This window comes from Triticum urartu, chromosome 2 (assembly GCF_003073215.2).
Source record: "Triticum urartu cultivar G1812 chromosome 2, Tu2.1, whole genome shotgun sequence".
Taxonomy (NCBI): Eukaryota; Viridiplantae; Streptophyta; class Magnoliopsida; order Poales; family Poaceae; genus Triticum; species Triticum urartu.
Window position 1 is genome coordinate 696,051,485 of NC_053023.1, and position 24,978 is coordinate 696,076,462.

Below are 24,978 nucleotides of genomic sequence, written 5' to 3' on the forward strand. Positions count from 1 at the left end.
ACCAACACCTCCGCCATCTTCACCAACATCTCCATCACCTTCCCCCCTCCATCTACAGCGGTCCACTCTCCCGCAACCCGCTGTACCCCTACTTGAACATGGTGCTTTATGCTTCATATTATTATCCAATGATGTTTTGCCATCCTATGATGTCTGAGTAAATTTTCGTTGTCCTGTTGGTGGTTGATGAATTGCTGTGATTGATTTAATTTGCTTTTGGTTATGTTGCTGTCATTTGGTGCCCATCATATGATTGCGCGCGTGGATCACACACTAGGGCTAGTTGTATGTAAGGACTATGTATTGGAGGGGAAGAGTGACAGAAGCTTCATCCTAGCATAGAAATTGATGCATACGGGATTGAAGGGGGACCAATATATCTTAATGCTATGGTTGGGTTTTACCTTAATGAACATTAGTAGTTGCGGATGCTTGCTAATAGTTCCAATGATAAGTGCATAGAATTCCATGTAAGGGATGACATGCTAGCAGTGGCCTCTCCCACATAATACTTGCTATCGGTCTAGTAAAGTAGTCAATTGCTTAGGGGCAATTTCGCAACTCCTACCACCACTTCTCCACACTCGCTATATTTACTTTATTGTTTCTTTTATCTAAACAGCCCCTACTTTTCATTTACGTAATCTTTACTATCTTGCAAACCTATCCAACAACACCTACAAAGTACTTCTAGTTTCAGACTTGTTCTAGGTAAAGCGAACGTCAAGCGTGCGTAGAGTTGTATCGGTGGTCGATAGAACTTGAGGGAATATTTCTTCTACCTTTAGCTACTCGTTGGGTTCGACACTCTTACTTATCGAAAAATGTTGCGATCCCCTATACTTGTGGGTTATCAACCACCACTTTTCCACACTTGCTATATTTACTTTATTGCTTCTTTACTTACAACAGACCCTACTTTTTATTTACGTGCTCTTTATATTCTTGCAAACCTATCCAACAACACCTACAAAGTACTTCTAGTTTCATACTTGTTCTAGGTAAAGCGAACATTAAGCCTGCGTAGAGTTGTATCAGTGGTCGATAGAACTTGAGGGAATATTTGTTCTACCTTTAGCTCCTCATTGGGTTCGACACTCTTACTTATCGAAAGAGGCTAGAATTGATCCCCTATACTTGTGGGTTATCAAGACCTTTTTCTAGCACCGTTGCTGGGGAGCAATAGCGTGGGGTGAATATTCTCGTGTGTGCTTGTTTGCTTTATCACTAAGTAATTTTTATTTGCTGTTCTTAGTTGTCTCTATCTTTAGTTATGGATATGGAACACGAAATACCAAAAAATTAGGTGTACTTGCTACTCATGGAGATGAGGAACCTCCTAAAACCCTCGATGATCGTTATGTGACAGATATTATGTACTACTTTGATAATCCAGCGAAAACCCCATTCAATTTGGTAATGGTAGTAACGTTGGATCAATGCGAATACTTTAGGGATTATCACTTGACTCAAAAAGGGAAACTATTATGGGATCAAATTTATATATTGAAGTGGTATGCTCGGCAAGTATGCTTGAGTTATGATTATACTTGTTGCTCTAGGATGAAGGCTCCACACCTTCCCTTTTCATGCAAATTTAATGATAACAAAACCTTAGCTTCTTAAGCTAATGGTATATATGATTACTATGATGTGGAACAAATAGAAGAATTTGTTTCTTTTAAGGGTGCTTATGAAATTGAATCTTTGTTTGAAAAATATGAAGCTTTTGATGATGATGTTTATAGGCCTGAAAATTTTGCTATATTCAAATATTGCTATGATAATTATGAATATAATTCCTATATTGATGCGCTTATTGAGAAAGTCTCCGCTGTCCAAGAAGAGACTAATATTTTTCAGGAATCTATGGAGGAAGAAATTGTTGAAACTGTGAGCTCATTGGATGAAAAAGATGAGGAGGAGAGCGAAGAACAAACGGAGGAAGAGCGGATTGATCACCCGTGCCCACCTTCTAATGAGAGTAACTCTTCAGCTCATACATTGTTTAATTTCCCTTCGTGCTTACCGAAGGAAGATTTCTATGATGACTATTATGATCCCGTTGATTCTCTTGAAATATCCCTTTTTGATGATGCTTGCTATGCTTGTGGCCAAGATGCCAATATGAATTATGCTTACTAGTCGTCAACCCGTGCATTCGCACGGGCTAGTTTAGTACCCTACAATGGGATGATGTTTTGAGACTAAATTTCATTTACCGGGAGTAAGCAAATTGAGAACTCCCAAATTTCTATTGGAACAGTTACATCTTGTCCAATGACCATATATGTTTCATATTCAAATATTATTTTTGTCAAAATTTAATACTTAAAAATATAATATGGAATGACGCATATACTCAAATGTTCTATATCTACATAAAATAATTGAATTATTTAATCACCTCTAATCTTGGTATATGTTGCCTTCAACACGTTGAAAATAAAACCACTGATGGTTCATTCACTTGACATCTCCTCCGAACAGTCTCTATAGTAATTAAGAAGTTTACTTTAGATATAAGATGAAAGAGCCTCATAGTATGAACAACAAAAAAAGTTAGACCTTTTTAAAGAGAAAAGTAATAGATGCACATATCACCGAACATTTTTTAAGACTATTTATCTTGTTCCAATTTTTTTCTCATAAAAAGACAAAATCCCAGTCTCCAACTAATATAATAAAATCATGCATAGAGAAAATAGTCATGTGGTTGAACAGCTGTACATGTTTCGACAATTGCACTTTTGTGCATCTCCATTGCTTCCGTCATACGATAATGTCTTGATCTATACATGTTCCCTTTAATTATATTAGTGGTATCCTAATAGTTAAATACAAATATATTAACATATATATAGACAAAAGTAAACTGTTTTCGTTTATATTTTGAATTCACATGAACTTTTGGCTTATGGTGTATGTACAAAAACCTTCCTTATTTAATTTGGTATATAATGAAACAAAAACAAATTATACATGCATATTGTATTTACCGAAGTACATATACAATATTTACGTAAAATCGTATTTATCAAACCGAACAAACTGGCGCACATATCTCATTGTCCATTATCTGCCACCCCATATGTGTTCAACGAATTAACATGCATATTATTCCTAACGTGGAAGTTTTCCAAGTACTCATTTTTTGATACTCGGCAATGGCTATTGTAGTGTTTGTCTAGTGCCTTTGCCGAGAACAGAACTCGGCACACAATGCCGAGTTGTTTCTAGGCTTTGCCAACTATGCTGGAAACTCCACTATATCGGTGTCTCCAGTAGAGACATGACATTAAAAAAACTTTCTCACGTACACGTTCCAAAAAACAAATGCCAATTTCTGAAAAATAGGAAAGTATCTTCCATGATTGTAGATTACTCTCACGTACATGTTTAGTTTTGTTACTTGTATGTAAGATTGACCTTTATGACTTGGTACCCTGGAATTCGGTTGCGTCTAGTTTGAGTACCCGAGGTGTATTGGGTTTGACTGCCAAGGGGTTTATTTTCTGTTAGGTTACTAGGAAAATAATCTGATTATGCTGTAAATATCTGGAACAAAACATATTTAGCATATCTGTCTACTCTCTAAACCAATCATACATTCATCATATTTCGGACGTAGATTGACTTAGTTAGAGTGCACGGGCTGGTGTCACGTACAGTTGTTACTTATTAACAATGCAAAATTCAGTACCCTAACAATTAGAAGAACAACTCCAGAGAATATAGACAACTCTAACCTCCAATGTATTAGGCAATGTAAACTTGGGAACCACGGTCACCTCATGAGATATATGATTCATGCATGGGCCTATTTTGCATGGCAGGGTTGCCATAGCTTTGTTCCAATTCAGTATCAGGCATTCAGAAAAGGTTAAGTAGAATCTCCATGATCGGGTTGCTTGTTTGGATAAGGTAAAAAAAATATCTGCATACCTGCAAAGTCCATTGCATGGAACATGATCATTTTCTGTCTTGCAGATAATAACCTATGCCCAACAATGATCCTAGCCTAGGAACCAATTAACTGGTCGTCCTTAACATAAATTACTCAAAACAAAGAGAACATACCTGGTTAAAATTAGAATTTTGTTGAAAATAAAATCAATTGATATTATCCTTGGAACCTTAAAAAAGAAGACGAATCAGTTTGTATTCTTATAAAACCCATCAAATCAGGCCCAAGATAGAACTTGAGAAACACAATGCGCATATAAGATAGATGTCAGAAGCACAGTCCATGTATAAGACATCACAAAAATGAACTGGATTGAAAGATAACTTTTTCTTTACTCGTACCATGGGCATTAGTGGTTCCTCGATGGACAACGTCATGGGCTGGATTGAATAACTGTGGATTTAGAGGTCCTTACGATAAAGGGAGACGCTGATATTATCAATAGAATTGGATTTTTTTATTCTACGTATTAGAGATCAGGATCATGGGAGAGGATCCATGTAAGTTTGGTCGAAGAAAAGTGGTCGGCTGTTACAAAACTCAGGACCAGCTGCACATATACATGCAGCGACACGGGCCAATGAATATCCTACCCAACTCAACCTAAACCTGCTCGTACAGAACTCTAAACCAACCTGGACACAGCCTGCTACTAACACAACTACAGGGCCAAACTGCAACACCTAGCGGGACATCACCTAGCCCAATTATGACACAAGTCAAGACATATACATAGGCAAGTACTAATATTAGCCGGACTATTACTAATTAGAAGAGGCAGGGGGGTTTCAACCTCCTTTTTGAAAGAAAAAATAACAGAGAAATATAAACCTAGCTAACAACAAATCAAGATTATGCTAATATCAACCATGGCGTTGCATATAAAAAATATAATCAAGCCAACCCAAGTAGGAAATTAAGGCTGCGCAATAAACAACATTGGACAATTAAAGAATATACCTAATTCCAACATCCTTTATCATGCATGTACATATCTTCTTTCTTCACAGTTGAGTCGGCATGAAAGCAATCACTGCAAGGTTGAACACCTGCATCATACTTTATTTCACTTAGGATTGAAAGTTTCATCTGCCGTGGATATTTTTGTAGAATACTATATTGAATAACAATAGCAAGGTAGAGGCGGACTACTTTAAAGCATAAAAAAATCACGGTTCAGAATATGTACGTACAGTGATCTGCAACACGCACGTCTGATGGCATGTCTTTAAGTAATCAATTGCATCATCTTGTAACAATTTACCCAGCGTCATGGTACTATATAATTAAACTATAACCTCATAGACAACACAACAGACATCCCGAAGAAAGCAGGAAACCTAGAAACCAAACATTAGTTTGAACTTCGCCCAAACTTCAGGTTTTGCAACCTTGATCATATCAAGCGAGCTAGGGCAGGAGAGCAATACGTAGCCATAACCAAATTCACCAGAAGGATCTTACTTTTTTTGGAGGCATGACAGAGCATGATATTGCCGGTCCTTCAGCCATGTGTACTGCTTGTGTTCTGGAACGATGGCACGCTGGTTCTAACTTACTGAATTCTCTTCAGCACGTGCAAGAGAGAGAGAGAGAGAGAGAGAGAGGAGGAGGATGGCAGCCGGAGGAAGAGGCCAAAGCATATCTGCCATGATTTGCTGCTGGATCTAACACTCAAAGAGGTCATCAAATTTTAGAAATCAACAAACCTTTTTATAGATGAGAGATCAACATCAGGGATTCAACTTTCCCCGCATGATAAATTATCATATTTTCATATAAAGTAGATGGCATCAATGAGTTACCTCTAAAGACAGTCGTGCTTACGCGAGGAACCAATCTGAAACTTATAGTGTGACGACTGATGTTCTGCCTCATTATCTTTATCTTGCTAACGGAATCTTACGTATGTAAGGGCATACCTTGTTGGCCTGCTGGTTGTGGAGGAGAAAGAGAAATAGCAAGGTGCCCCTTTGAATTACATGGAAGTTGCCATTGGATGAAAAATAGTAGAACACTCAAAGAGGTAATCAAATTTGAGAAATCAACAAACCTTTTTATAGATGCATGAGAGATCAACATCAGGGATTTGACTTGTCCTGCATGATGTATTATCATATTTTCGTACAAAGGAGATGGCATCAATGAGTTACCTCTAAAGACAATCGTGCTCACACGAGGAACCGATCTGAAGCTTACAGTGTTGATTGATGTTCTGCCTCCTTATCTTCATCTTGCTAATGGAATTTTACATATGTAAGGGCATACCTTGTTGGCCTGCTGGTTGTGGAGGAGAAAGATAAATAGCAAGGTGGAGGTGAGCTCTCAAGGAGTCGATGATACGCCACGCCCATGAGATCAGAAGAAAGCGCCATGGAGGCATGGACGGGGGAAGACCTGAAGGAAGGAGAGGAGCGCTTGGCAACCTGGATTCGTTTCTTCAGATAATCTGGCAAGAGGTGGAGAGAAGGCGTGCGCATGGGACTATCTAATGGCAAGGGAATCTTTGTTTCACGGTAGATTAACAAAAAATTGTGTTCGGTGGACTACAGATCGTATAGTAATTGGACTCCAATATTTTCTTGTTGGATTACATGTTGTATAGTAATTGGACTCTTGCTACGTGGGACATAGAGGAGTTGTTTCACGTGAGAGAGAGAGATCCTTAGTTTTTTCAATTACATGTTGTATAGTAATTGGACTCTTGCTACGTGGGAGATAGAGGGGGTTGTTTCACGTGAGAGAGAGAGATCCTTAGTTTTTTCTTTATAAGAGTCAATCTACACCGTAATAACTCGGTCCTTTTTTTTTCTAGCTGATGATTTTATGATTGAATCTACACCGTAATAATTCGGTCCCAGCAGATGGACGACTTGGAAAATCTAATTAAAATCTAATTAACGTGGTAATTTCTTGGGAGTCTGTAATTAGTATAGGTATAGATAGATGAGGGTGAATTTGCTATAGTTCCTTAGGTTAAACATGAAATTGTTGCTATTGGACCCACGCATGATAGTCCTATTATCTTTTCGAATTCTCCCAACTACACTATATCGGAGAAGTTTGCACTTATTAAGGATTATATTGATGGGTTGCCTTTTATCGTTGCACATGATGATTTTGATGAATATAATATGCATGTGCTTACTGCTCCTACTTGCTATTATTATGAGAGAGGAAGTATATCTCCACCTCTCTATGTTTCCAACACGATAAAATTGCAAGAAATTGTTTATACTATGCATTGGCCTTTACTTTGTGTGCATGAATTGTTCTTTTATGACATGCCGATGAATAGGAAGATAGTTATACTTTATCATTGCTTGATATATGTGAAGGAAATATGCCCTAGAGGCAATAATAAAGTTATTATTTATTTCCTTATATCATGATAAATGTTTATTATTCGTTCTAGAATTGTATTAACCGGAAACATAATACATGTGTGAATACATAGACAAACAGAGTGTCAATAGTATGCCTCTACTTGACTAGCTCGTTGATCAAAGATGGTTATGTTTCCTAACCATAGACATGAGTTGTCATTTGATTAACGGGATCACATCATTAGGAGAATGATATGATTGACTTGACCCATTCCGTTAGCTTAACACTTGATCGTTTAGTTTGTTGCTATTCTTTTCTTCATGACTTATACATGTTCCTATGACTATGAGATTATGCAACTCCCGTTTACTGGTGAAACACTTTGTGTTCCACCGAATGTCACAATGTAACTGGGTGATTATAAAGGTGCTCTACAGGTGTCTCCAAAGGTACTTGTTGGGTTGGCGTATATCGAGATTAGGATTTGTTACTCCAATTGTCAGAGAGGTATCTCTGGGCCCACTCGGTAATGCACATCACTATAATCCTTGCAAGCATTGCAACTAATGAGTTAGTTGCGGGATGATGTATTACGGAACGAGTAAAGAGACTTGCCGTTGACGAGATTGAACTAGGTATTGAGATACCGACGATCGAATCTCGGGCAAGTAACATACCGATGAAAAAGGGAACAACGTATGTTGTTATGCGGTCTGACTGATAAAGATCTTCGTAGAATATGTAGGAGCCAATATGGGCATCCAGGTCCCACTATTGGTTATTGACCGGAGAGGTGTCTCGGTCATGCCTACATAGTTCTCGAACCCGTAGGGTCCGCACCTTAACATTCATTGATGATATAGTAGTATATGAGTTATGTATGTTGGTGACCGAATGTTGTTCGGAGTCCGGGATGAGATCACGGACATGACGAGGAACTCCAAAATGGTCCGGAGATAATGTTTGATATGTGGGATAATAGTGTTTGGTCACCGGAAGGGTTCCGGAATTCACCGGAAGGGGTTCCGAATGTTTCCCAAAATGTTTGGGTACGAGAACACTTTATTTGGGCCAAAGGGGAAAGCCCACAAGGTTTTTGGAAAGCGCAAAAGGAAGTTTTGCAAAGTCCAGGGGCCAGAAGCCAGGGTCCCTGGCGTCTGGGTCCAGACGCCGGGAACCCTGGCGTCTGGCCCTGGAGTTCGAGAAGGACTCTTGCCTTTCGGGTGAAACCGACTTTGTGGAGGCTTTTACTCCAAGTTTCGACCCAAGGCTCAACATATAAATAGAGGGGTAGGGCTAGCACCCAAGACACATCAAGAAACACCAAGCCGTGTGCCGACAACCCCGTCCCCTCTAGTTTATCCTCCGTCCTAGTTTTCATAGTGCTTAGGCGAAGCCCTGCGGAGATTGTTCTTCACCAACACCGTCACCACGCCGTCGTGCTGCCAGAACTCATCTACTACTTCGCCCCTCTTGCTAGATTGAGAACGCGAGGACGTCACCGAGCCGAACGTGTGTAGAACTGGGAGGTGCCGTGCTTTCGGTACTTGGATCAGTCGGATCGTGAAGACGTACGACTACATCAACCGCGTTGATATAACGCTTCCGCGAACGGTCTACGAGGGTACGTAGACAACACTCTCCCCTCTCGTTGCTATGCATCACCATGATCTTGCGTGTGCGTAGGAAATTTTTGAAATTACTATGTTCCCCAACAGTGGCATCAGAGCCAGGTTTTATGCGTAGATGTCATATGCACATGTAGAACACAAGTGAGTTGTGGGCGATATAAGTCATACTGCTTACCAACATCTCATACTTTGGTTCGGCAGTATTGTTGGATGAAGCGGCCCGGACCGACATTACGCGTACGCTTACGCGATACTGGTTTTACCGCCGTGCTATGCACATAGGTGACTAGCGGGTTGTCAGTTTCTCCAACTTTAGTTGAACCGAGTGTGGCTACGCCCGGTCCTTGAGAAGGTTAAAACAACACTAACTTGAAAAACTATCGTTGTGGTTTTGATGCGTAGGTAAGAACGGTTCTTGCTCAGCCCATAGCAGCCACGTAAAACTTGCAACAACAAAGTAGAGGATGTCTAACTTGTTTTTGCAGGGCATGTTGTGATGTGATATGGTCAAGACGTGATGAGATATAAGTTGTTGTATAAGATGATCATGTTTTGTTGAAGTTATCGGCAACTGGCAGAAGCCTTATGGTTGTCTCTTTATTGCATAAGATGCAAGCGCCAAATAACTTATTTACTTTATCGCTATGCGATAGCAATAGTTGCAAGAGCAATAGTTGGCGATATGACCATGTGACAACACATTGATATAGATCAAGATGATGGAGATCATGGTGTCATGCCGGTGACAATGGAAATCATGACGATGCTTTGGAGATGGAGATCAAAGGCACAAGATGATGATGGCCATATCATGTCACATATTTTGATTGCATGTGATGTTTATCTTTTATACATCTTATTTTGCTTAGTTTGACGGTAGCTTTATAAGATGATCTCTCACTAATTATCAAGGTACAAGTGTTCTCCCTGAGTATGCACCGTTGCGAAAGTTCTTCGTGCTTAGACACCACATGATGATCGGGTGTGATAGGCTCTACATTCAAATACAACGGGTGCAAAACAGTTGCACACGTGGAATACTCAGGTTAAACTTGACAAGCCTAGAATATAACAGATATGGCGTCGGAACACTGAGACCGAAAGGTCGAGCGTGAATCATGTAGTAGATATGATCAACATAGTGATGTTCACCATTGAAACTACTCCATCTCACGTGATGGTCGGACATGGTTTAGTTGATATGGATCACGTGATCACTTAGAGGATTAGAGGGATGTCTATCTAAGTGGGAGTTCTTAAGTAATATGATTAATTGAACTTAAATTTATCATGAACTTAGTCCTGGTAGTATTAGCATATCTATGTTGTAGATCAATAGCTCGCGTTTAGCTCCCCTGTTTTATTTTTGATATGTTCCTAGAGAAAACTAAGTTGAAAGATGTTAGTAGAAATGATGCGGATTGGATACGAGATCTGAGGTTTATCCACATTGCTGCATAGAAGAATTATGTCCTTGATGCACCGCTAGGTGACAGACCTATTGCAGGAACAGATGCAGATGTTATGAACGTTTGGCTAGCTCAATATGATGACTACTTGATAGTTTAGTGCACCATGCTTAAACGGCTTAGATTTGGGACTTCAAAGATGTTTTGAACGTCATGGACCATATGAGATGTTCCAGGAGTTGAAGTTAATATTTCAAGCAAATACCCGATGTCGGTGTCAAAACCGGCGGATCTCGGATAGGGGGTCCCGAACTGTGCGTCTAGGTCGGATGGTAACAGGAGGCAAGGGACACGAAGTTTTACCCAGGTTCGGGCCCTCTTGATGGAAGTAAAACCCTACGTCCTGCTTGAATAATATTGATGATATGTGTAGTACAAGAGTAGATCTACCACGAGATCAGAGAGGCTAAACCCTAGAAGCTAGCCTATGGTATGATTGTTGTTCTGTATGTCTCTATCGACTAGCCTGGCCTCGTTTTATATAATGCACCAGAGGCCTAGGATAACAAGAGTCCTAGCCAAATACACCGGTGGGGTGGAGTCCTTGTCTTGATCGCCAAGTCTTGTGGAATCTTCCTTGTATGCGGCAGCTGTCCGAACTGGCCCATGAGTATGCGGCCATGGGGGTCCTCGGCCCAATCCAACTGATCAGGAGACGATGTGAGGAGTACCCCTAGTCCAGGACGCCGTCAGTAGCCCCCTGAACTGGTCTTCAAGTTAGGGACGCTCCTCGATTCTTCCGAACTGGTCTTCATCTTTGGTTGACGGTCTTGAAAACTGGTTCAACAAATCTTCTCATCTTCGATCTTGAGGATCGCCAAAATGCATTCGGCTAGATTACACGTCGGGTATCTGAGGAGCCCCTTTAAGTTTCTGGCCTTTATCAATGCCTTGTTATTTTTATGCCACACCTCGAGTTTGAAGTTGTTCCCGGGAGGCAGTGTCCTCTTGCGTCCGAGCTCTAACGCTGGACTGCATTCGAGGTATCTTTTGCGGCCGAGCACCAATGTCAGACCACTTCTGAGCTCCAACGCCGGAATGTATCCGAGCTCCAACACCGGACTGTATCTGAGCTCCAACGCTGGACTATATCCGAGCTCCAACGCCAGACAGTGTCCCAGCTCCAACGCCGGACTATATCCGAGGTGTCATATCACCTTGGTTCAAAAATGTTGAAGGAGTTTAGCCGAGCTTAATGCTGGAAATGCCCTCTATGGAGCCAGCCACTAGCGCCCTAGCTTTATGCCGGACTGCTTCCGAGGTGGTGCACCACCCCGACTGTGGGCCGATTTTTTGTCAATATTTTTTTATTATTGCAATTTATTCTCTACCGAGATATATGGCCAGTAGCCCTCAAGGTGTGTATCGGTCTAAAACCCGAGATGCACCTGAAGGATGATGTAATACCGCTGATCCTAGTAGCCGCTGAGACTCAGGTTGATTTGCAAAATCGTCCTGAGGGTCAAGTCCTAGCTCGGCAGAATACTTCGGGGCACAAAAAGCGGCGTGCTTAGTCCTCGAGACTCAGGTTGGGTGCGGCCGACCAACCTGAGGATCAAAATCTCCTCGGCAACTGTATTGCACCTAAAATTTTCTGCATTGAACAGGGAATGAAGTAGCCCCCGAGACACTGGTCGGGTGGCAACACCAGATCAGGCAATCGATGTGCCCCTTTAATATTTGTAAATAATAAGGCCGAAGCCCAGTAGCCCCCGAGCCTTAATGCGGGCACGGGTGGCCGAATTAAGGATCGATATCCATAGTAAAATCACAAATTATGTGTAATGACTCTATGTATCCAAGTACTTTACATCATTAATGCTTGGATCCGCATTGTACAAAATTTTGTTGACCAACCATCGGCTTCCACCTCCTCGGCTAATCGCCGAGGAGTGTTTGTCCTACTTTATAAAGCCTTTATGAGGGCAAAGATTTACGACAAACAAGGTAATCTGGCCATACGGTTTTATGAACAAAGGTACACAGAGAGATATGTTATATTACTGTTTAACATAAGAAATGTCTTCCAAAGAAAATAGTCCCGCTATCGGTTCCTTTCTTTGGGTTGTCATGCTAAGCATGATCATGCAACCTCAGCTCTAATGTATTAGCATAATATCGAGGATTTAGTTTGGGAGGCCAGTTAATAGCCCCCGGTAGTGTTCGGCGATAGTCGAGGTCAAGCCGTAAACACTTCGGTCATTGTTATGAATGGCCCGTCATTTAACACTGTCATCGGATTGTTGACCAGTTTACGCTTATTGTGACAGTCAGTTTTCGGCTTTCTCCACTCAGGTGCTTAACCGTGTGAGCTGGAAGCACAATCGTAGTGGTTCTCCCTTGGCACACCTAGCCGAACAAAGCGGAACATAGGAGGCAAGCGCAGGAGCCGGGCAACCCAACTATTGACCGAAGACACAATTCAAAACCAATGCATATATAGTGAGATCCGAGAATGTTTTTGCCGAATCTATAAAGGTGTCCGGCATTGCACTGCGAGACTTGTGCTGAAAACACACAAGTAGTTTAAAAGTGCCAAAAATCTTGGAAAACCAAGAAACGTCAGTAAAAACATGACGTCCGAACAATATCAAGTGTTCGGTGCCAGTCCGAAAGTTGGTCTTAGAAAAAAAGAAGTGCTTCTGTCGTGCTTTAACATGATACATCCTATCTCAAGACTTCGAGCGGGTCAGCCTACGGCTTCAACCTCCTATCCCGAGGGCGGAGTACTTCTCATCAGGCCAGTTTAGCAAACTAAACTCTAGCGGCTTTGAGAGAGAAATTAGGCTCCCCGGCTAGTGACCACACACTCGTGTCGGAAAAAGGAGTGATAAATAATAATAATAAAACTTTGCAACGACTAAGAAGAAGAACACTTATTATAAAACGGTTCAAATAAACTTAAGAGCCCCCAAGTGACTTGGGTAGAAGAATGATTGCATGTACCGAAGTACTTCTATCATATCTATGTTCAACCGAACTTTAAACGCGTCTTAACCGACCGTCAGCTTCTCCCTCTTCGGTCAAGGACCGAAAAGTGTTATGTACTCCATCGGTCGAGAATATCGATGGTGTTTCCAATAACCAGGCAATCAGGCCATAAGGCTGTAATAGACAAAGCGCGCTCAGGGAACTTATGTTATATTACCGTGAAGTGTAAGAAGCATCTTCGAAGAAAATAGTACCCCCACCGATACCTTTCTTCGGTGCTCATTGTTATTATGAGACTTGTGCAATAGATTTTTTGTACTCATGAGTTTCGTTGTGTGCCGACCATCATTGAAAACTATAAGAGCGCTAGCTTTCGGCTTCACGCAGTCTGAGGTCCGGCTCGGGCGACCCGATCGTGACAATCGCAGAGGTGCTCCCTTTACTCCCTAGCCGAACAATCGGGAACGTAGGGGTAAACACAGGAGTGAGGCAACCCAGCTTGCAAATCGCTTAAGTCAATATGGTGCATATTGTGGCGTAATACACGAACAAGGAACGAAGCCGTACAAGTATAATCATATGCAAGTAGAAAAGTTTCATGAAGGAAGCCCCCAAATGAATTGGGTATTTGAATTTATGCGTCACAAACAAAGTTTGGACAAGGAAATTTTTTACAAGCAACTTTTTTCCAAAAAAGTATAATGCTTGGTCGAACCGAACACAAGTTAGAAATTAAAGCTTTGAGCATGAAAGCGACTTAGCTGGTTAATGTGTTCGGTATTGATGACGCGGTCCGAGCTTGATGCGGGGCAAGGTTCCATCCCCCAAGCTGGTCCGGAGGTGGCGGAGCGGAGAGCTCAACACGCCGAACTGGTGACATAGCACGGTCAATGCAGACCGGCAGAGTGACGCCGAAGTCCCCGGATCATTTTCCTGTGCACAAAAAATAGTGCAAACTGGAGATAATAGTAAGAATGATAATTAAAAAAAATGTTGCATAATAAATAATTTATGCAAAGTGAGGAATAGAAGAAATATGGCCTGGCGCCGAAGTAAATGTCGATGCAGGGCGTCGGCGTGATGTAGTAAAGGCGTGACAAAGCCTGAATTCACAGGTCGGTCCGAGCTCCGGATGCGGCGTTCGCCGGACTATGTACGGAAACTGATCGAACCACCACGCGACCTCGTTAATGCGGTCACCATTTGATAGACCTGTGTACATATCATGGACAAACCAGAGTAATAATTCCTTGGGAAAAATGAACCCAAACAAGCAAAAAATACTGGGATTAATAGCACCTGGTTTATTTGTTGTAGCAATCTGAAGGAAGGTGATTCCAAAAATTGGGACTCGCTCCACACAACCATTTCCTGATGGGCGATAAAATGACGGCATGGCAATGCTGGTAAAGGTTGACTCGCCGAGGCAAAGCCCTCGGCCCAGCTAACGTGACGGAGCTGGTCGGCTAGTGACGCCGAAGTGTCCGAAGTAGGTTGATGAAGAGATGGCGAAGCCCCCGGTCCAGCCGAGATGTCGAAGCCTCGACGTCAGCCGATGAGTCGAAGTAGGTCGGCGTGATGGACACCAGCTTGAAGAAGCAATAGTGCGGCCCTGTCGATGCAGGTTGTGACGTGGTCGATGCCGGCTTGATGAAGCGACCGTGCGGCGATGCCAGTATGCCCGCTCCGTGTAATCCGTGGGGCGGCGATGTTGGTGATTATTTATCCTTTGCGATGCCAAACTCTTGTTCGTCTTGCCAAGATGATGATCGAAGGAATTGAGCTCGGCTCAATAAAGCGGCGACGTGTGTAGCGCAGGTCGGCAGCCGTGAAGCAATACCGCCGGACTAGTTTGACACCAGCGTGATGTTGAAAATTACCTCAAAGGAGGCTTAAAATTTTATGGGCACGTGTTTAAAAACAACGCACAATACCATAGAAGAAAATTCCTTAAAAAAGGTTGTCCAATATCACGTTTATAAAGAAACATGAATTCGGGTCGGATCCGTATTCGCGCAGAAAATAGATCCGAAAATTGGTCCACTCATCGGAAGTTTCCCGGAGTTTTAACCGTTGGATCGAGCGGAAATTTGGAGGGGTGGTAGATATGGGATTTCTGCAGTAGATGAACGGTTGGATCTTCCAAAGGACCTCTGAGCTGGGCTCTGGAGACCAAGCCCTACACTCATCCAGATTCCTGTCCAGATTTGACAGGGCTCCGGTATATCGTAGATTGTCGGAGATTCCTTCATTGGAACTCGACGAATTTTCTAGGATTGTTGTAGACTCAATTCCGCACAAGTCCACCAAAGTGATCGTCAAAGCGATGCTCCAAGAGGTGATGGCAGCAGATACAAGTTTGTTGTTCGGAAAAACAGCACGGTCGCCCGAGGACAATGTTGACGTTGAGCCCCCGAGCTCCGTGGATGATTCCTCCATGATCTTGATAGAGATCGGAGTTGATGTTGATGAAGGCCCTCGTCCGAACATGACGACCGGAGATGGAGCATGGTCCTCGGTCGAGCCAAGGTGACCAGTCGAGCCGGCGACGAAGATGTCGGCATCGCAATTGACCTGCAGACGAGCCATGGATCCTTTTGCCGATCACACAGCGGAACTCTCAATGAAAGCACCAATGTCGGTGTCAAAACCGGCGGATCTCAGGTAGGGGCTCCTGAACAGTGCGTCTAGGCCGGATGATAACAGGAGGCAAGGGACACGAAGTTTTACCCAGGTTCGGGCCCTCTTGATGGAGGTAAAACCCTATGTCCTGCTTGATTAATATTGATGATATGGGTAGTACAAGAGTAGATCTACCACGAGATCAGAGAGGCTAAACCCTAGAAGCTAGCCTATGGTATGATTGTTGTTCTGTATGTCTCTATCGACTAGCCTGGCGTCGGTTTATATAATGCACCAGAGGCCTAGGATAACAAGAGTCCTAGCCGAATACGCCGGTGGGGTGGAGTCTTGTCTTGATCGCCAAGTCTTGTGGAATCTTCCTTGTATGCGGCAGCTGTCCGAACTGGCCCATGAGTATGCGGCCATGGGGGTCCTCGGCCCAATCCAACTGATCGGGAGATGATGTGATGAGTACCCCCTAGTCCAGGACACCGTCACCCGAGCTGAGAGATATGAAGTCTCCAACAACTTCTATAGCTAAAAGATGGAGGAGAATAGCTCAAGCAGTGAGCATGTGTTCAGATTGTGTGGGTACTACAATCACTTGAATCAAGTGGGAGTTAATCTTCCAGATAAAATAGTGATTGGCAGAATTCTCTAGTCACCATCACCAAGTTAGTAAAACTTCGTGATGAACTTTAATATGCAAGGGATAACGGAAACGATTCCCAAGCTCTTCACGATGCTGAAATCGACGAGGGTAGAAATCAAGAAAAGCATCAAGTGTTGATGGTAAACAAAACCACTAGTTTCAAGTAAAGGGACAAAGGGAAGAAAGGGGAACTTCAAAAAGAATGGCAAGCAAGTTGCTGCTCAAGTGAAAAAACCCAAGTCTGGACCTAAGTCTGAAACTGAGTACTTCTACTGCAAAGGGACTGGTCACTCGAAGCGGAACTACCCCAAGTAAGTGGCGGATAAGAAGGATGGAAAAGTGAACATAGGTATATTTGATATTCATGTTATTGATGTGTACTTTACTAGTGTTTATAGCAAGCCCTCAGTATTTGATACTAGTTCAGTTGCTAAGAATAGTAACTCGAAACGGGAGTTGCAGAATGAACAGATACTAGTTAAGGGTGAAGTGACGATGTGTATTGGAAATGGTTCCAAGATTGATATGATCATCATCGCACACTCCCTATACTTTCGGGATTAGTGTTAAACCTAAAATAAATGTTATTTAGTGTTTGTGTTGAGCATGAATATGATTGGATCATGTTTATTGCAATACGGTTATTCATGTAATTTAGAGAATAATTGTTGTTCTGTTTACATGAATAAAACCTTCTATGGTCATACACACAATGAAAATGGTTTGTTGGATCTCGACCGTGGTGACACACATTTTCATAATATTGAAGCCAAAAGATGCAAAGTTAATAATGATAGTGCAACTTATTTGTGGCACTGCCGTTTAGGTTATATTGGTGTAAAGCGCATGAAGAAAATCCATGCTGATGGGCTTTTGGAATCACTTGATTATGAATCAGTTGATGCTTGCAAACCATGCCTCATGGGCAAGATGACTAAGACTCTGTTCTCCGGAACAATGGAGCGAGCAACATATTTGTTGGAAATCATACATACTGATGTATGTGGTCCGATGAATATTGTGTCTCGCGGCAGGTATCATTATTTTTTGATCTTCACAGATGATTTGAGCAGATATGAGTATATCTACTTGATGAAACACAAGTCTGAAAACATTTGAAAAGTTCAAATAATTTCAAAGTGAAGTGGAGAATCATCGTAACAAAAATAAAAGTTTCTACGATATGATCACAGAAGTAAAATATTTGAGTTACAAGTTTGGCCTTCAGTTAAAAAAATGTGAAATAGTTTCACTACTCACGCCACCTGGAACACCATAGTGTAATGGTGTGTCCGAACGTCATAACCACACTTTATTAGATATGGTCCGATCAATGATGTCTCTTACCAATTTACCACTATCGTTTTGGGGCTATGCATTAGAGACAGCTACATTCACGTTAAATAGGGCACCATCTAAATCCGTTGAGACGACACCGTATGAACTATGGTTTGGCAAGAAACCTAAGTTGTCGTTTCTTAAAGTTTGAGGTTGCAATGCTTATGTGAAAAAGTTTCAACCTGATAAGCTCAAACCCAAATCAGAGAAGTGCGTCTTCATAGGATACCCAAAAGAAAATGTTGGGTACACCTTCTATCACAGATCCGAAGGCAAGTTATTCATTGCTGAGAATGGATCATTTCTAGAGAAGGAGTTTCTCTCGAAAGAAGTGAGTGGGAGGAAAGTAGAACTTGATGAGGTAACTGTACCTGCTCCCTTATTGGAAAGTAGTTCATCACAGAAATCTGTTCCTGTGACTACTAGACCGATTAGTGAGGAAGCTAATGATGATGATCATGTAACTTCAGATCAAGTTACTACCAAACCTCGTAGGTAAACCAGAGTGAGTTCCGCACCAGAGTGGTACGGTAATCCAGTTCTGGAGGTCATGTTACTTGACCATGATGAGCCTACGAACTATGAGGAAGCGATGATGAGCCCAGATTCCGCGAAATGGCTTGAGGACATGAAATCTGAGATGAGATCCATGTATGAGAACAAAGTATGGACTTTGATTGACTTGCCCATTGATCGGCGGGCCATTGAGAATAAATGGATCTTCAAGAGGAAGACGGACGCTGATAGTAGTGTTACTATCTACAAAGCTAGAATTGTCGCAAAAAGGTTTTCGACAAGTTCAAGGTGTTGACTACGATGAGAGTTTCTCACTCGTATCTATGCTTAAGTCTGTCCGAATCATGTTAGGAATTGCCGCATTTTATGAAATCCGGCAAATGGATAAACAAAATTGCATTCCTTAATGGATTTATTAAAGAAGAGTTGTATATGATACAACCAGAAGGTTTTATCAATCCTAAAGGTGCTAACAAAATGTGCAAGCTCCAGCGATCCATCTATGGACTGGTGCAAGCATCTCGGAGTTGGAATACGCGCTTTGATGAGATGATCAAAGCATATAGTTTTATACAGACTTGCGGTGAAGCCTGTATTTACAAGAAAGTGAGTGGGAGCACTACAGCATTTCTGATAAGTATATGTGAATGACATATTGTTGATCAGAAATAATGTAGAATTATTCTGCAAAGCATAAAGGAGTGTTTTGAAAGAAGTTTTTTCAAAGAAAGACCTCGGTGAAGCTGCTTACATTTTGAGCATCAAGATCTATAGAGATAGATCAAGACGCTTGATAAGTTTTTTCAATGAGTACATACCTTGACAATATTTTGAAGTAGTTCAAAAATGGAACGGTCAAAGGAAGAGTTCTTGCCTGTGTTACAAGGTGTGAAATTGAGTAAGACTCAAAGCCCGACCACGGCAGAAGATAGAAAGAGAATGAAAGTCATTCCCTATGCCTCAGCCATAGGTTCTATAAAGTATGCCATGCTGTGTACCAGATCTATTGTATACCCTACACTGTGTTATGCAAGGGAGTACAATAGTGATCTAAGAGTAGATCACTGGACAGCGGTTAAAATTATCCTTAGTGGAATAAGGAAATATTTCTCAATTATGGAGGTGACAAAAGGTTCGTCCTAAAAAGTTACGTCGATGCAAGTTTTGACACAGATTTGGATGACTCTAAGTCTCGATCTAGATACATATTGAAAGTGGGAGCAATTAGCTAGAGTAGCTCAGTGCAGAGCTTTGTTGACATAGAATTCGCAAAATACTTACGGATCTGTATGTGACAGACCCGTTGACTAAAATTATCTCACAAGCAAAACATGATCACACCTTAGTACTCTTTGGGTGTTAATCACATAAGCGATGTGAACTAGATTACTGACTCTAGTAAACCCTTTGGGTGTAGGTCACATGACGATGTGAACTATGGGTGTTAATCACATGGTGATGTGAACTATTAGTGTTGAATCACATGGCGATGTGAACTAGATTATTGACTCTAGTGTAATTGGGAGACTGAAGGAAATATGCCCTAGAGGCAATAATAAAGTTATTATTTATTTCCTTATATCATGATAAATGTTTATTATTCATGATAGAATTGTATTAACTGGAAACATAATACATGTGTGAATACATAGACAAACAGAGTGTCACTAGTATGCCTCTACTTGACTAGCTCGTTAATCGAAGATGGTTATGTTTCCTGACCATGAACAACAGAATTGTTATTTGATTAACGAGATCACATCATTAGGAGAATGATGTGATTGACATGACCCATTCCATTAGCTTAGCACCCGATCGTTTAGTATGTTGCTATTGCTTTCTTCATGACTTATACATGTTCCTATGACTATGAGATTATGCAACTCCCGTTTGCCGGAGGAACACTTTGTGTGCTACCAAACGTCACAATGTAACTGGGTGATTATAAAGGAGCTCTACAGGTGTCTCCAAAGGTACATGTTGGGTTGGCGTATTTCGAGATTAGGATTTGTCACTCCGATTGTCGGAGAGGTATCTCTGGGCCCTCTCGATAATGCACATCACATAAGCCTTGCAAGCATTGCAACTAATGAGTTAGTTGTGAGATGATGTATTACGGAATGAGTAAAGAGACTTGCCGGTAACGAGATTGGACTAGGTATTAAGATACCGACGATCGAATCTCGGGCAAGTAACATACCGATGACAAAGGGAACACCGTATGTTGTTATGCGGTCTGACCGATAAAGATCTTCGTAGAATATGTGGGAGCCAATATGAGCATCCAGGTTCCGCTATTGGTTATTGACTAGAGACATGTCTCGGTCATGTCTACATTGTTCTCGAACCCGTAGGGTCCGCACGCTTAAGGTTTTGATGATAGTTATATTATGAGTTTATAAGTTTATATGTACCGAAGGAGTTCAGAGTCCCGGATGAGATCGGGGACATGACGAGAAGTCTCGAAATGGTCGAGACGTAAAGATCGATATATTGGACGACTATATTCGGACATCAGAAAGGTTCTGAGTGATTCGACTATTCGGACTAGGAAAAGGCCTACTAATGGCGCACCAGTTTTGCCTACTAATGGCGCATCACTGGTGCGCCATTAGTATCACGCCACTAGTATTTATTACCAATGGCGCACCACTGGTGCACCATTAGTACCTGGTATACTAATGGTGCACCACCCAGTGCGCCATTAGTATATAACACCATGCGCCATTAGTATGCCTCCCAGGGGCTATATTTAACCATGTGCTTTGGCACACTAATGGCGCACTGCGGAAGGATGCGCCATTAGTATACTTGGCATACTAATGGCGCACTCTGTAGTGATGCGCCATTAGTATGAATATTAGGTTTTATTTTATTTTTACTTTTCTGATCTTTGCACATGTTACAAAATATATTTTTTGACAGAATATAGACAGTAGCACACAACAACAGCAGATTCATCGAATACAATAGAAGATTAGTCTCCGAATCAATTCATCATATTAGTCTCCGAATTCAAAAGACCGAACAAAGATTACAAGTCTCGAGACCGCGAGTATCGAGTTTGTCGAAAGTAATACTAATCCTAACAAGTCCTACTAATCATCATCATACAACTTCTACTCGTTATTCATAACAAGTCATACGATCATCATCTTGATAGTCATCGAACCAACCCTACTTAATTGTTCTTAGCACATGATCATCAGTATTAGGCAGGACCTAAATACCCTATTTAAGCTAAAATAGCATAAAACAATATAGACCCTCACTCTCCATTATGGAGAATGGAGAAAATCCTGTCTCCAATTCTTGCGCTTCGCTTCCTTTTGCTTCCAAGAAGCTCCTTATGACTGTCCATACATTTTTTCCATCCTTTGATTTTTATGTCTCCACTTCTTTTAGAAATCTCGTATGGACAGTTGAGATTCGTAGGATGACCTGGCTGTATGTTCAAAACATTAAGACTACCTTTCTGATACATCATATGAGGCACACAATTCTCTGGGATTATCTGTTGAAAAACATAGTAATAACTTCATAGTTAGCAATGATGTACTAGTTTTAGAAGTATGCAAAAGATGCACGGATGTCGTAATAGTAAAAATCTTACCAGGGTATCTCCATGGTAGTTACCTTAGTTGAACACATGCACTAGTGGCACGTATTTACCATAATGTTGAGGAGTTTGATTGTGGATATTGTAATTCTCAATGTTAGTACAAAATCCGACCAGATGATTTTTCTCCTTGTAAGTTGTTAATTCGGAGCCATCGGTGTAGTGGGTTTTGTCTACCATCTCCCGCACATTCTTTGAGCAATAAAAATAAGCTGTCAATGGAAATAAGCTGTCAACTATTTTGAAATAAACAATATAAATTAGCTAATAACTATGTTTGAGAAACTCACATAGCGGTAGAACTGTAGGCGTATCAACAAGGACCCAAATGTCCATATTGTCTTGGTTGATGTCAGGATTACCAAGATCCATGGTGATAAGCATACCCTCATCAAAACCATACATCTTGCAAAATGCTTCCCAATTTTTGCAACCAAAATGGGTTACACTCTCAGAATTATATAGATTTACTTCAAAGTCCACATCATGATGAGTCCTTAGGTGAATTTTCTTTGTTTCGGAAATTTCATGGTCTTCAAAATCCATCCTCTCCAAGACATAGCGTCTTGCATGGCATGGGATAAGCTATACTCGAATTGTAAAAGATGAAAATTACACGTTGAAATAGTTGAAGTCATGCTTAATTATGAAAATAACACTTGTCGTCGTTGTGTACCGTTTCAACTTCGAAGGTCTCCTCGAGCTTAATGCTGAAGCGCCGATCATCGTCCAGGTGAGGCATGTCGCATAGACCTCGATCGTCGTGGCACCAGTCGCACTCCCCCGGGAGACTTTCGTCGTCTGTTGATGATGACGACATATCCTACGTTCATAATTCAAAACTACATCATTTAGGGTTTGTCAACACCGAGGCATCCTAAAAGCTAAGCTTTTATCATTTAGGGTATGTCGACGCTGAGGCACCCTAAAAGCCTAAGCTTTCATCATTTAGGTTCTTATCGACACCGAGGCACCCTAAAAGCCAAGGTTTTATCATTTAGGGTTTCTCGACGTCGAGGCACCCTAAAAGCCTAAGCTTTGATCATTTAGGTTTTGTCGACGCCGAGGCACCCTAAAAGCCTATGCGTACATCATTTAGGTTCTCATCGACACTGAGGCACCCTATAGAAGCCACGTTAAGTTTTCATCATTTAGGGTTTATCAATGCCGAGGCACCCTAGGTTGGGCCTAATCACTTGGCAATAATCACTTGGCTCTATTGCCACCTATGTTGGGTTTATCATCTAGGGTTTATCGATGCTAACGAGAATTCTAAGTTGGGCCTAATCACTTGGCTCTATTGCCACCTATGGTTTAATGCAGCAAGAATGGCGGGGGCAGCTGATCCTACTTAACTAAGTACTAAGACACCCCGGCCCATGCATTAGTCGCAAGTACCCCATATGTCCTATTTTTAGCAAAGTCATGCTAAAATTTACGGAAAATTTCGGCATGACCTTTGCTGAAAATAGGACATATGGAGTACCCGAATTTGCCGGAACGGAAGTTAATCGACATTCCGGCAAACTCAAAGGCCTCTCGGGGTATAGCAGCAGCATCACAAGTTGACAAAATTCCCAAGTAGTACAGGAGCAGCATCACAAGTAGTACCAATGAACATATAGTCCAGCAACTTGAAAAAGCTGAAGTTCTCAACATGAAGTAAACAGGAGTATCTAGAATAGTTATTTGCTTGATCTCAAGTTTGACATTTACGATAGTGCACTTTAGGCCCTTTAGTGCCGGTTCGTAAGGCCCTTTAGTACAGGAGCAGCAATAGCACCGGTTCGTAAGGCCCTTTAGTGCCGGTTCCATAACCGGCACTAAAGTGTGGGCACTAAAGGCCCCCCCCTTTAGTACCGGTTCAGCACGAACCGGTGCTAAAGGGAAACCACGTGGCACGAGCCAGCTCCGGGGGCCGGGAGCCCTTTAGTACCAGTTGGTAACACCAACCGGTACTAAATGTTTGTGGGTTTTTGTTTTATTTTGTATTTTTCAATTAAATTTGTGTTATCAATTTAATTCAGGATTGTTTTACGTTATAATGAGTTGTAGTCGTCATCATCATCATCATCATCATCATCATCATCATCGCATATTAATAAATAAATAAACTCTAGCTAGCTAAAAATCATCGTAGTCGTCTAATTGCCACTATTTAATCATCATAGTCATTACCACTAGCTATCTAATCATCACCAACACTGGCTAGCTTAAAGAGGAAACATTCACTTTGTAACAGAAGCAAAGATATCATCGAGTTCAACATAATCATCACCAACATCGAAGTTCAGGACACGGACATGAGACACTAATTAAGAGCATGAACGACTAGTGCTGCTCCCTCTCAGGTAGAATAGCATAGAACATGTATAGCTCTCCTGATTCATCATACTGGAGCATGCAGATGAATCTGTCTCCTAATCCTGGGTTGCGCTTCTCCTTGCTGCCCCCTAGTACTTCTCTGTGATCGTTAACAATTTTTCTCCAATCTTTCACTATTAAGCATTCTTCGCTTTCAGAAATCCTGAATGCACTCATGTGCAATGTAGGATATCTTGGCCGTAAGCTAACCATTGACATGTCACCTTTAGTCTCGATCCACTGAGGCACAACTGTCATCGGAAGTCCCTGTTGAAGAACATCGTATAGTAATTAATATACTAAGCAATGAAAGTTTAGCTTCAAAAATAATGTATGCAAAAGATGCACTAATTAAGGACAAATAGTTAAAATCTTACCATCTTTCGATTATAGATGTGACCGTAGTTCAATACGATCACCATTGGTCGCATGTTTTGAGTACTAACATTTCTAAGTTCAGGAAAAAAAATTGTCTTGACAGTATTAAGATCCTCAAGCCATGAAACATAATGACTTATCTTCTCGCAGTTTAGTTGAGCCCC